Raw genomic sequence first — 10574 nt, 5'->3', positions numbered from 1 at the left:
AGGGATATGAGAGGATCATGGGACAGGAGGCCCAGGGAGAAAGAAAAGGGGGAGGGGGGGGAACCAGAGGATGGGCAAGGGGTATAGTCAGAGGGACAGAGGGAGAAAAAAGAGAGTGAGAGAAAGAATGTGTGTATATAAATAAACAACGGATGGGGTATGAGGGGGAGGTGGGGCATTAGCGGAAGTTAGAGAAGTCAATGTTCATACCATCAGGTTGGAGGCTACCCAGACGGAATATAAGGTGTTGTTCCTCCAACCTGAGTGTGGCTTCATCTTTACAGTAGAGGAGGTCGTGGATACAGGATCGGACAAGGTTAGGGTCCCAGTCCAACACTGAACGTGATGATTCAGTGGTGCTGGAACAAAGCTCCACATTCCTGGGGCAACTTGATCTCATACCCTTTGACATCCACCTGGAAGAGAAACACAACCAGGCGTACCCCGCAAGCCTTCAGAATGGCATGATTCACCCCTGGGATTTTGCTGACCATGTTCCACCCTGGAAGTAATAGATGTTCAGAAGAGAGGTACTGAGAAAATATTCGAATTTCTTGCAAACACGAGGGAGACTGCAGATGCTGGAAATCCAAAGCCACACACACAAAATGCCGGAGCAACTCAGCAGACCAGGCAGTATCTGTGGAAAAAAATGAAGTGTCTCGGCCCGAAACTTCAACTGTTTATCCTTTCCCATAGATGCTGCCTGGCCTGCTGAGTTCCTCCAGCATTTTGTGTGCGTTGCTTTGAATTTCTCTTACCCCAGTTCCCTGCAGGGAAGACAAACATGCTGCCTGCCTTCATTAGTCACCGTGACTGCTTTTTAGCACTCTGTGCCTCATTAGTCGATTCACTTCACAATATTCCTCCTCAGCATCAGCAATTAAAATATTTGTTTTTCCCAAATCCTTGCTACCAAGGTGCATCATCCCACGTTTTCCACATTATGCACCATCTGCTACCTTGTTTTGCCTATTGACCTAACTTCTTCATACCTTTTTGTAGATGTTTTGAGATCTTCTCACAGATCAGTCCCCCACCCAGCTCTGATGGCCCTCAATACGTTACGCTCAATGTTATTGAGGCTGAGGGCCCTAAAGTAATGTGTGTGGCAGCCCCTCAGTGAAATATAGCTAACCCAGACACCAGCCGATTTATTCTTGTGCTGCTCCTGTGCTTAACGCTGGTCATCTGCCAGCACTAACGTTAACCCTAACCAGGAAGATTCTGTCTGGAAAATCTAAATTTATAAAGTCCACTGCCTTTTAGGCCTCTCATCTGTGGAATAGGAATGGGAAATTGAATCGAAATGGGTGGCCACTGTGAAATCCCGTCTTTCGCATGGCAGATGGAGTAAAGGCACTGAGGGATGTCAGCCCAAAATGTTCGCTGATTTATTTCCCTCTATAGATGCTGCCTGAGCTGTTGAGTTCCTCCAGCTTTTTGTGTGTGTCGCCCAAAGTAAGCTCTCATCCTTTTAAAGACTGTCCACAGTTTATATATATAAGGAGACGGTAATTTCTCTCTGGACCACAGATAGTGATTCTTTGTTCATACTGATCATCTCACAAAGGTGAAAGGTGACAGACAAAATCCGGTTTGATTGTCATATCATCTGACAGCCTCAAGAATTCCCAACAGAGATGCAATTATTGGTAATTTTGTTCTGAGTGATTATATTTGCTCAGAATATAGCAGATAAATTAGCATTATTAATGCATCTGTAATCCATGATAATCTTCACAGAGAAACTGCTCAGCTGCAACACTCCAGATAATTGGTAAAAGGGCGCAGACAATGAAATGTGATTTTTTATAACGCAGCGTATTCTCATAGCCCGCAGTGCACTGTCTAAATAGGGAGGTGGGTGTAGTGATGTGCATAGGGAACATTTGAAGGAGCAGGGTGGGGATTTACAGAGAAAGTGTGAGGAAGTAGTCTAAATTCAAATGGTTTTTCCATAGACCAGAGCTGGCCGGGTCAGCCAAATGGATTCTCTCCCCAATTCCAACAGGATTTCAATCCAAAGTTCAAAGTAAATTTATTATCAAAGTGCTTATATGTCGCCATATTATACTTCCTGAAATTCACTTTCCAGCAGACATTCACAATAGAGCAAAGAAATACAATAGAATCAATGAAGACTGACAAAAAAAAAAATCAATGTCATCCCGTTCCGGAGAGAAAACCTTAAAGGTTTTGGCTTCTGTGTTGGATGTCTTACTTTTTTTATCCCCCTCAGGGTTTTCTTAGAGGGAGCAAACTGTGCCGCAGGTGGTGTTGCCAGCACTCTATTCTACCCACTCTACTCCTACAGCAAAGCATCAAATCTGCACCACTGAAACAGGCTGCTTGGCCCAATTTCGCAGTGCCTAAAGCAGGCAGTATCTATCATTAAGAGTCTCCAGCATCTGGGGCAAGCTCTCTTCTTGCTGCTGCCGCTGGGCAGCAGGTGGGGAAGCCAGAAGTCCAACGCCAGCAGGTTCGGGAACAGCCTACAACAATCGGCCTCTTGGACTGACCTGCACAACCTCAACCCAAGCTCAGCAAGGGCACACTACAGACTACCTCTTGCACTACGGGGGACTCGTCTCTGTGTTTTTTTTTTGCACTAATATCTTGTTTAGCACAGTCCCTTTCTTCCCTGTCATAAATAATTTAATGCACAATTTATTTTCTGGGTATAATGCGTACTTACGTGCCTGTTTTTTTTCTGGGTGTCGTCTGCACCTACGTGCCTGGTTACCTCGTGACCGCGGATTCCTCGATCGCCCAGCCTGACTACCATTCCCACAAATGAAATGCGAACGGGCTTGTGAATGGGCTTACCTGTCTACGGATACCGCAGCCAGAATGAAGCCGCTGGCATACATGGTGAGGTAGATGAAAAAGTGTACTGCTTTGCACATGAAGGAGCCAAAGAGCCACCCATCCAGTGTGTAGATGGTGGCTTGAAAGGGGACACAGAAAATGATAAAGAAGAGATCGGCAATGCTGAGGTTTAAGATGAAGAGATTGGTTGTACTGGAACTCATCTGCCCATTCCTCAGCAACACTGCCAGGACGAGACCATTCCCTACTGTTCCGAGAAGGAATATCAGTGAAAAGATGACCGGAACTATAATACGGCCGAGTCTAAAATCCGGATTTTCCGAGACCTTCCACTCATCTGCCATGTTGCTGGTTGAAGGCTTTAAGTAGGGAAAGGCTGATGAAGTCCTGTAAAAAAAAGATACAACGTTGGAATTAAAATCGACAATGACAACCAGCTTGGTCATAATCATTGCTTTCTAGTGCCTTCTCAGGTTCAAGTTCAAGGCATGCAAACGCAGGGTATAAATGCCATAAAAATTAGCTCTTTTTTTGTGGCAGCAGCACAGTACATTATAAGCAACACACACACAAAATGCTGGAGGAACTCAGCATGTCAGGAAAAGAGTGAACGGTCGACTTTTCAGGCCGAGACTCTTCATGCTGCCTGGCCTGCTGAGCTCTTCCAACATTTCGTGTGCGTTGCTTTGGATTTCCGGATTCTGAGGATCTTCTCGTGTTTGTGGCAGTACATTATAAGTTTGGTTTGAAAGATAAAGACTGCCGACGCCCAAGTCAGTAAATTCACCCTGTTAGAGAACCACAGAGATCAGTGGGTTTTGTCAGTCCAGCTGACGTCCAGATGGGACAGATCCAGAACTGACCTCCAGGCTTTCCTTGTCCAGTCCTTACTGGAAAAGGTGCAGGCATCTGAAAGATCCTTGTAGGGATAATATTGGACTCAGTCATGACATTTCTCACAGATGTAGCCTTGTAAAGCCTATTTTATGGCCACTGACAAATTGTTGAAACCAAGAACAATTTACTAATGCCCAGGAGAGCAGAGCAATTGAAAATAGGAGACAATAAAGCTGCCTCCTGCATGACGTGACAGCACCCATTTATTGCCTTTTCACATTATTAAAACATTTCTATGTCATGGTTTCTTTTGAAAGGCTACAGGAAATATAAGCCTTGATGCTTTTGTCAAGGAGTACTTTCCAGCATCCAGCAGCAGACAGTGAGCACAAAAGTCTTGTGTATGTTATACAAAAGAGATTAATTGTGCAGTGATTTTAATTTGGACAACAAATTAAAATCCTACTGCTTTAGAGGGCATTTGACTACATTCTCCCCCTGCTGAATGTTTTTACCAGACAGCAGCTTTACCCTCTCTCTCTAAACTAGCAATGTTTCATCAGTTCTTAACAGTTCTACATTATAACATGTGTTCGAGGGCAAGTGCACTGGACTTCCAGCTTTAATCTGATCATCTCAGCAAATGAACTTCAGCAGCGGGTGAGTGCAGACTGAAGACTTGGTCCTCGGTTTCAGCCAACCTCTCGCATCAGGGTCTCCAGTTATTCTGCTGAGGGCATAATCACACATAATAGCAGAAAAAGAGGCATCTCCGTGACAATCAGACTGCAAAAATTCAGCTGCTATATGTACATCTACATATAAAATAAAGCTAAGAAAGCTGTCATTACTACTAAATGAATAAACTATAGCGAGGAACATTTCTGTACTCAGTTGAAGTATATTAACTATTCAATTTCACATGTAATTTTTCCCACTGCCTGATCTCTCCACAATCCTGTCATTAACCATTGATACTACAAACAGAGATTGACTTCTGTACATCTATCTATGATTTGATTTCCTAGCTACTATATACTGTATGTGGCTCTATCTACCTTTACATTTTTTGTAACTGAGTGCCCTATCGGTCCTTGCTTTGATCTTTAAAATACCAACAACCTATTCAAATTTTTTTTCTATTTCTCCATATTCTTGCGCACATAAGTACCTGCCAGGCTGTGTTAATCCCAGATGTTATGTAGGTTTTCAAACACACATATATTGATGCAGAATTATGTAATTCCTGCTGCATTTATTGACAAATACTTATGGATATGTCCATATAGATACAAATACGTAGAGAAAAAGATAGGTGTCAATTTTTACACATACATATACATAGAGATGCACTAATTTATGCAGATTTTAATTGTACACAAACATGTTCCCATGGTTATATACTAAAATATGCATTGATATTTTTAAAAATACACAATAAACAGAAACAAAATCAATTATGTAAATTAATTTCAATACTAAATATGAATGTAGATTAGTTAAGAAAACCACCATGCATAATAATAATCACAATGGGAATGACAGTCTCAAATTCCACTTACCTTCAGAAGGTGCTTGCCACACGATTAGAATTCACTCAGACAACACTCTGCAAGTTACACTGAATCCCCACGAAACAGCCTTTTAAAAGCAACAAGCTTCCACCTCTCTTAGCATCCCCACACCTATCTCACCCTTTGATTTACTGAATAGTGTGTGTCGTCTGTCCAGTATAAACCTTGTTGTTCTGACATACCGGTGGAGCAAGAGCTAGTCGTCTCTCTCAGTGGGACCACATATTAGCAACTGAAAGGAGGTGTACTCTTCCTTCGTTCACACTGATCCTGTGATTTAAAGCAGAGAGCACTGGATCAGGACTCTGGTAAAATAGAAAGCAAATTGAATTAACCCTTTCACTGGCCCGTACCCTTACATTACTGAAAGCCTTCTCTGTTATGCCAAGACTCAATTTTTGTATTGTTCTTTTAAAACGTACAATGAATCTGCCCCTTTTGAGAAGGTGGGTGACTAATTTGCCTCAGATTTCATTTGAAACTGATTTTAGCTCAAACCTAATTGAATATTGAATTACATCCCTTCCTCAAACGGTACTCGACCTGTTTTCTGTGATGAACAACGGTTGAAGTCGAAATTTGCTTGTGTAAGGTAATTTTTCGTATCCGAATCACATTCAATGACCTTCAGAAACCTGGATTTGAATAAACTCTTGACGTGGAAGCTGTAACGATGTAACAGTGGAAGATTGTTACACACAATGCTTCAATCCGACCCACTCATGTTGTTACTGACTCTGATTATGCAAGATCACCATCCTCCCGAACCATAACAGCTCATCAGACAAAATCAATATTGCTCTCCACATCCCTCAGACCCTCTTGACACTAGAAGCAGTTATACACCATCAAAACCTGCCCTGATTTTGAGAAGCTTGATTAAATCTCGCAGTACAATTTGTATCCTTCTCTGCTTAAGCACATCCCAGTTTTTCCAATTGCCAGCTCAAGCCTCTCAAGCCTCTACCTGGCGATCTGCTCTGCAAATCCCCCTCCCTCACCTGCACGGAGATTCTTTAGCATACAAGGTACCCAGAGCACTACAGATGAGATCCCACACAAAGGTTTAGCTGAGCTCCTTGACTCTTGGATGCTATGTTGGGAGGTGAAGTGGTAAATTTTATTCCCTACGGGATTAGGAGGTGGAGGGGAGCTGAGAGGGGATTAAGCACATTAAAATGAGAAACTCAGCTCTAGCTTGTCAATGACGTACCCATTTCCAAGTTCAGCAGAGATAAACTGACCGAATCCAGGTTACCAGTTCTTGAGGGGGCAGCTCTGATTTCACCATTACATATCCAGAGCTCAGGAAACCTGCATCTGAAGGGAGACAGGGACTGTTTGCACAGCTGGTAAACACATTTCCAGAATAACTTGTGGACCCAGTACCCCCTCACCCATCAAAATAACCAGCCATAATCGGATCCTGTCTGTGCACTTGAACGGACTCACTGCAAACTCTAGCCCCGCTGATCTCTCACTGCAATGTCTTCCACAATCTCTCCCTGCATTCACTGCCCCCCAGCCTCTTCCCTAGCGACTCTCCCCACCACCACCTCTGCCCTGTGACGTCACTCCCCTGTGATCCCAATCCACAAAATCTCAACACAATCTCAACCTTAATCCCATCATCTCCTTCCCTGTCTCTCCCACTGACCTCTCCAGAAATTGCTACCCCCAGAAACCTCTTACTTCCCACGTCACTTCCCAATAAGGTTCCATTTTCCGCCACCTTTCCTTATTCCCTTCGTCCATATTTCATATCTTCTCACAAATTTGGAGGAGATCAGAACATCAGGAAGAAGTCCACATGTCACAAGGAAAACATAAAATTCTTATAAAAGGTGCCTCAGGAGTACAAGATTGAATCCAGGTTGCTGGGTTGTGAACCAGCATAGTGACTGCTGTGTCACTGACTGGCCATTAGGTGGTTGTGGCTGTAACAAAGGTCATCATCTGTCATGAACTAATACTACCTCCCAGTTAAGTGAATATGATAAACTTTGCTGTCAAAGACCTCATTCAGTCTTTCACTGATAATGAATTCCAACCCTGTAGCCCCCTGTGATCTCTGTGCTCCTTCACTTCTAACCTGCTGATCATCCCAACAGCGGTTATTCCACAGCTGCTTACCCTGCCTTTGACTGACCAGCACCGGCACTCTATATTTCCTTCTTAAGCTACTCTGCCTCTCTACTTCTCTCTCACTCTACAGCATTGTTTAAAACACATCTATGATCAACCTTTTGGTCGTTTGCCTGAACATATTTTTTATGTAGTATTGTGTTAAATGATATTTGAATACCCCCCCCCCCATGTGACACTGCGGAAAATTTTACTAATTTATAGGTGCCATATATATTTGTTGTTTTTCTGTGTGAACATCTCTCTCTGTTCTTGCATTCCCTTTAAATTTTACTATTTACAATTCTTCCTTCCAAAAGACGTCACTTTGCATTATTTTGTATTAAATTATCATTGATTGGTCCATTTTGGGCTTCATTCCCTCAAAGTCTCTTCATTGTTTAAAACCACATTATTGAATCTATGGCAACTAGGGAAATTAAATTCAAGTAATTAAAGGAAAAGTTTTTGTCAGAGATTTGTAAAACTATCTGCTTCTTTAATTGTCCTCAGTGAAAGGAAATCATCTTCAGTCTGGCCTGCATGTGAGTCTGCATGGTTGTTAACTGCTTCCTCAGTTCAGGGGTTGGACATCTGTCGCAGGTATTCCCAGTCATGTGAATTAATATATTCATAAAATGGAGGTACTGCCACACCTGTCCTACACCTCCTGCATCACTACCATTCAGGGTCCAAGCAGTCCTTCCAAGTGAGGCAACACTTCACCTGTGAGTCTGTTGGGGTCATCTATTGTATCTGGTGCTCCAGGTGTGGCCTCCTGTATATTGGTGTGACCCGACGTAGACTGGGAGACCATTTCACCAAGCACCCACCCTCCGTCTGCCAGAAAAAAGCCTGATTTCCCAGTGCCCATTCATTTCAATCCTACTTCCCATTCCTACATGTCAGTCCATGGCCTCTTCTGCTGCCATGATGAGGCTACATTCAGGTTGGAGAAACAACACCTTATATTCTGAGTAGCCTCCAACCTGATGGCACCAATATCAATCTCTCAAATTTCCAGAAATTGCGCCCCCCCTTCACCATTCCCCATTCCTATTTTCCTCTCTCACCTTATCTCCTTACCTGCCCATCACCTTCCTGAGGTGCTCCTCCTTCTTCCCTTTCTTCCATGGTCTTCCACCCTTTCCTGTTAGATTTCCCCTTCTCCAGCCCTTTATCTTTTTCACCTATCAACTTCCCAGCTCTTTACTTCACCTCTCCTCCTCTCCTGGTTTCACCTGTCACCTACCACCTTGTACTTATTCCTCCCCTCCCCCCACCCTCTTACCCTGACTTCTCATCTTTTCCTCCAGTCCCGATGAAGGGTCTCGGCCCGAAATGTTGTCTGTTTACTCTTGTCCATTGATGCTGCCTGGGCTGCTGAACTCCTCCAGCATCTCGAGTGTTTCTCCTCTTGGTAGTCACTTAGTCACTAATGTACAGGTTCGCCAGGGAAGATGATCCTGGATTGTTAAAAGAAGAACAGAGAACACCTTTCAACCTCTGAGACATCTACCATTCAATGGTTAAAAATCATCTGTATTTTAACCCTGTCCCCACTCCCAATCCTCTTATCCAATGTTGGGGCAGGTGAAGTTGAATGAAGTTAACCCCACTGGTTCAAGAGCCTGATGATTGGGGGGGGGGGTAATAACTGTTCTTGAACCTGGTGGTGTGAGCTCAGAGGCTTCCGTACTTTCTTCCTGGTGGCAGCATTGAGAAGAGAACACAATCTGGGTGGTGAGGGGCCTTGATAATGAACTCTGCTTTCCTGTGACAGCGCTCCCTGTAGATGTGCTCAATAGATGGGCAGGCTTTACCCTTGATGGAATGGACCATATCCTCTACTTTATGTAGGCTTTTCCATTCAAGAGCAAAGTTGTGTCTATACCAGGCTGTGAGGCAACCAGTCAATATACTCTCCACTATGCTAACTTTGATGTTGAGTAGGAGAGACAGAGATGGGGCTCTGTCCTGATGAGACCCAGAATATTTAACCCCCATGCCCGTTTTACAAATATTCTTCTTCTATCAGTCTCCTGCCCAAAACAGACAATTATAAAATAAAGTTAGGGAGAGAAAATTGTTTAACTGGGTTGGGATGAAGGAACTTGTGACAAAATATTCAGGAATATATTCAGCATTAATTGTCGACTTTATTTTCTCTTTTTTTGTATTCAATAACTGACATGGTCATAGAATCTGCAATCATAGAGTCATATTCATGCTATTCATGCTGACCATCAGGAACATAGAGATGGTGATTTGATACATCTGTAAAACATGTCACAGCTCATTATTGGCTCCCCTTAATGATACAGCACACTGGGTCACAATTCAGACTGCAATTCCAATTGGAAACAGCTCCAGTGAGTTAATTTCCCTTCTGCCTGAGGGAGAAGACCAGGACCATTTTTTATAATTGCCTCTGATTCAATTTTGTTCATCTCAAATCATTGAATTCTCTAATGTCCCAACTGCACTTCAGAGTAGGGCCATTATTACCCACAATGATGTCAATTAGGTGGCTTTTCTGAGTAAATGGGGCGGCACAGTAGCACAGTGGTTAGCGCAATCGCTTTACAGTGCCAGTTATCATCGATCGGAGTTCGATTCCCTTTGCTGACTGTAAGGAGTTCATATGTTCTCCCTGAGGCCACATGGGTTTCCTCCAGGTGCCCTGGTTTTGTTCCACATTCCAAAGACGTACAGTTAAGGTTAGTGAGTTGTGGGCATGCTATGTGGGAAGAATAGTGACACTTGTGGGCTGCCCCAGCACAATCCTCGGAGTGAGCTCTGGTCATTGATGCAAAACAGTGGATTTCACTGTATGTTTCGATGTACATGTGACAATTTTCTCTCTAGGAACAGCGGAGGCCTCAAATAATGAAACAGCTCTTACCCAGAAGTTTGGGGAACCGCTTTTGCATTAGTTTGAGGGGCTTCTCCACCCACGTGTTGGGCACGTGGCCAAGTGGTTAAGGCGTTCGTCTAGTGATCTGAAGGTCGCCAGTTCGAGCCTCAGCTGTGGCAGCGTGTTTGTGTCCTTGAGCAAGGCACTTAACCACACATTGCTCTAGTGTCTGTGTGAGGAATGGCGCCCCACACAGACTTCCAATCTGCACCTTGTAAGGCAGGAGAATGCCCGACGCAGACCTCTTAAGGTCCGAGTTGATGTTCCCTCCCTCCACCCAACTCAATCTC

The sequence above is a fragment of the Mobula birostris genome, chromosome 11 (genome assembly GCF_030028105.1).
Source record: "Mobula birostris isolate sMobBir1 chromosome 11, sMobBir1.hap1, whole genome shotgun sequence".
In the NCBI taxonomy this organism is placed as follows: Eukaryota; Metazoa; Chordata; class Chondrichthyes; order Myliobatiformes; family Myliobatidae; genus Mobula; species Mobula birostris.
The sequence above is the reverse complement of the archived record's forward strand: the minus strand, read 5'-3'. Positions refer to the sequence as shown.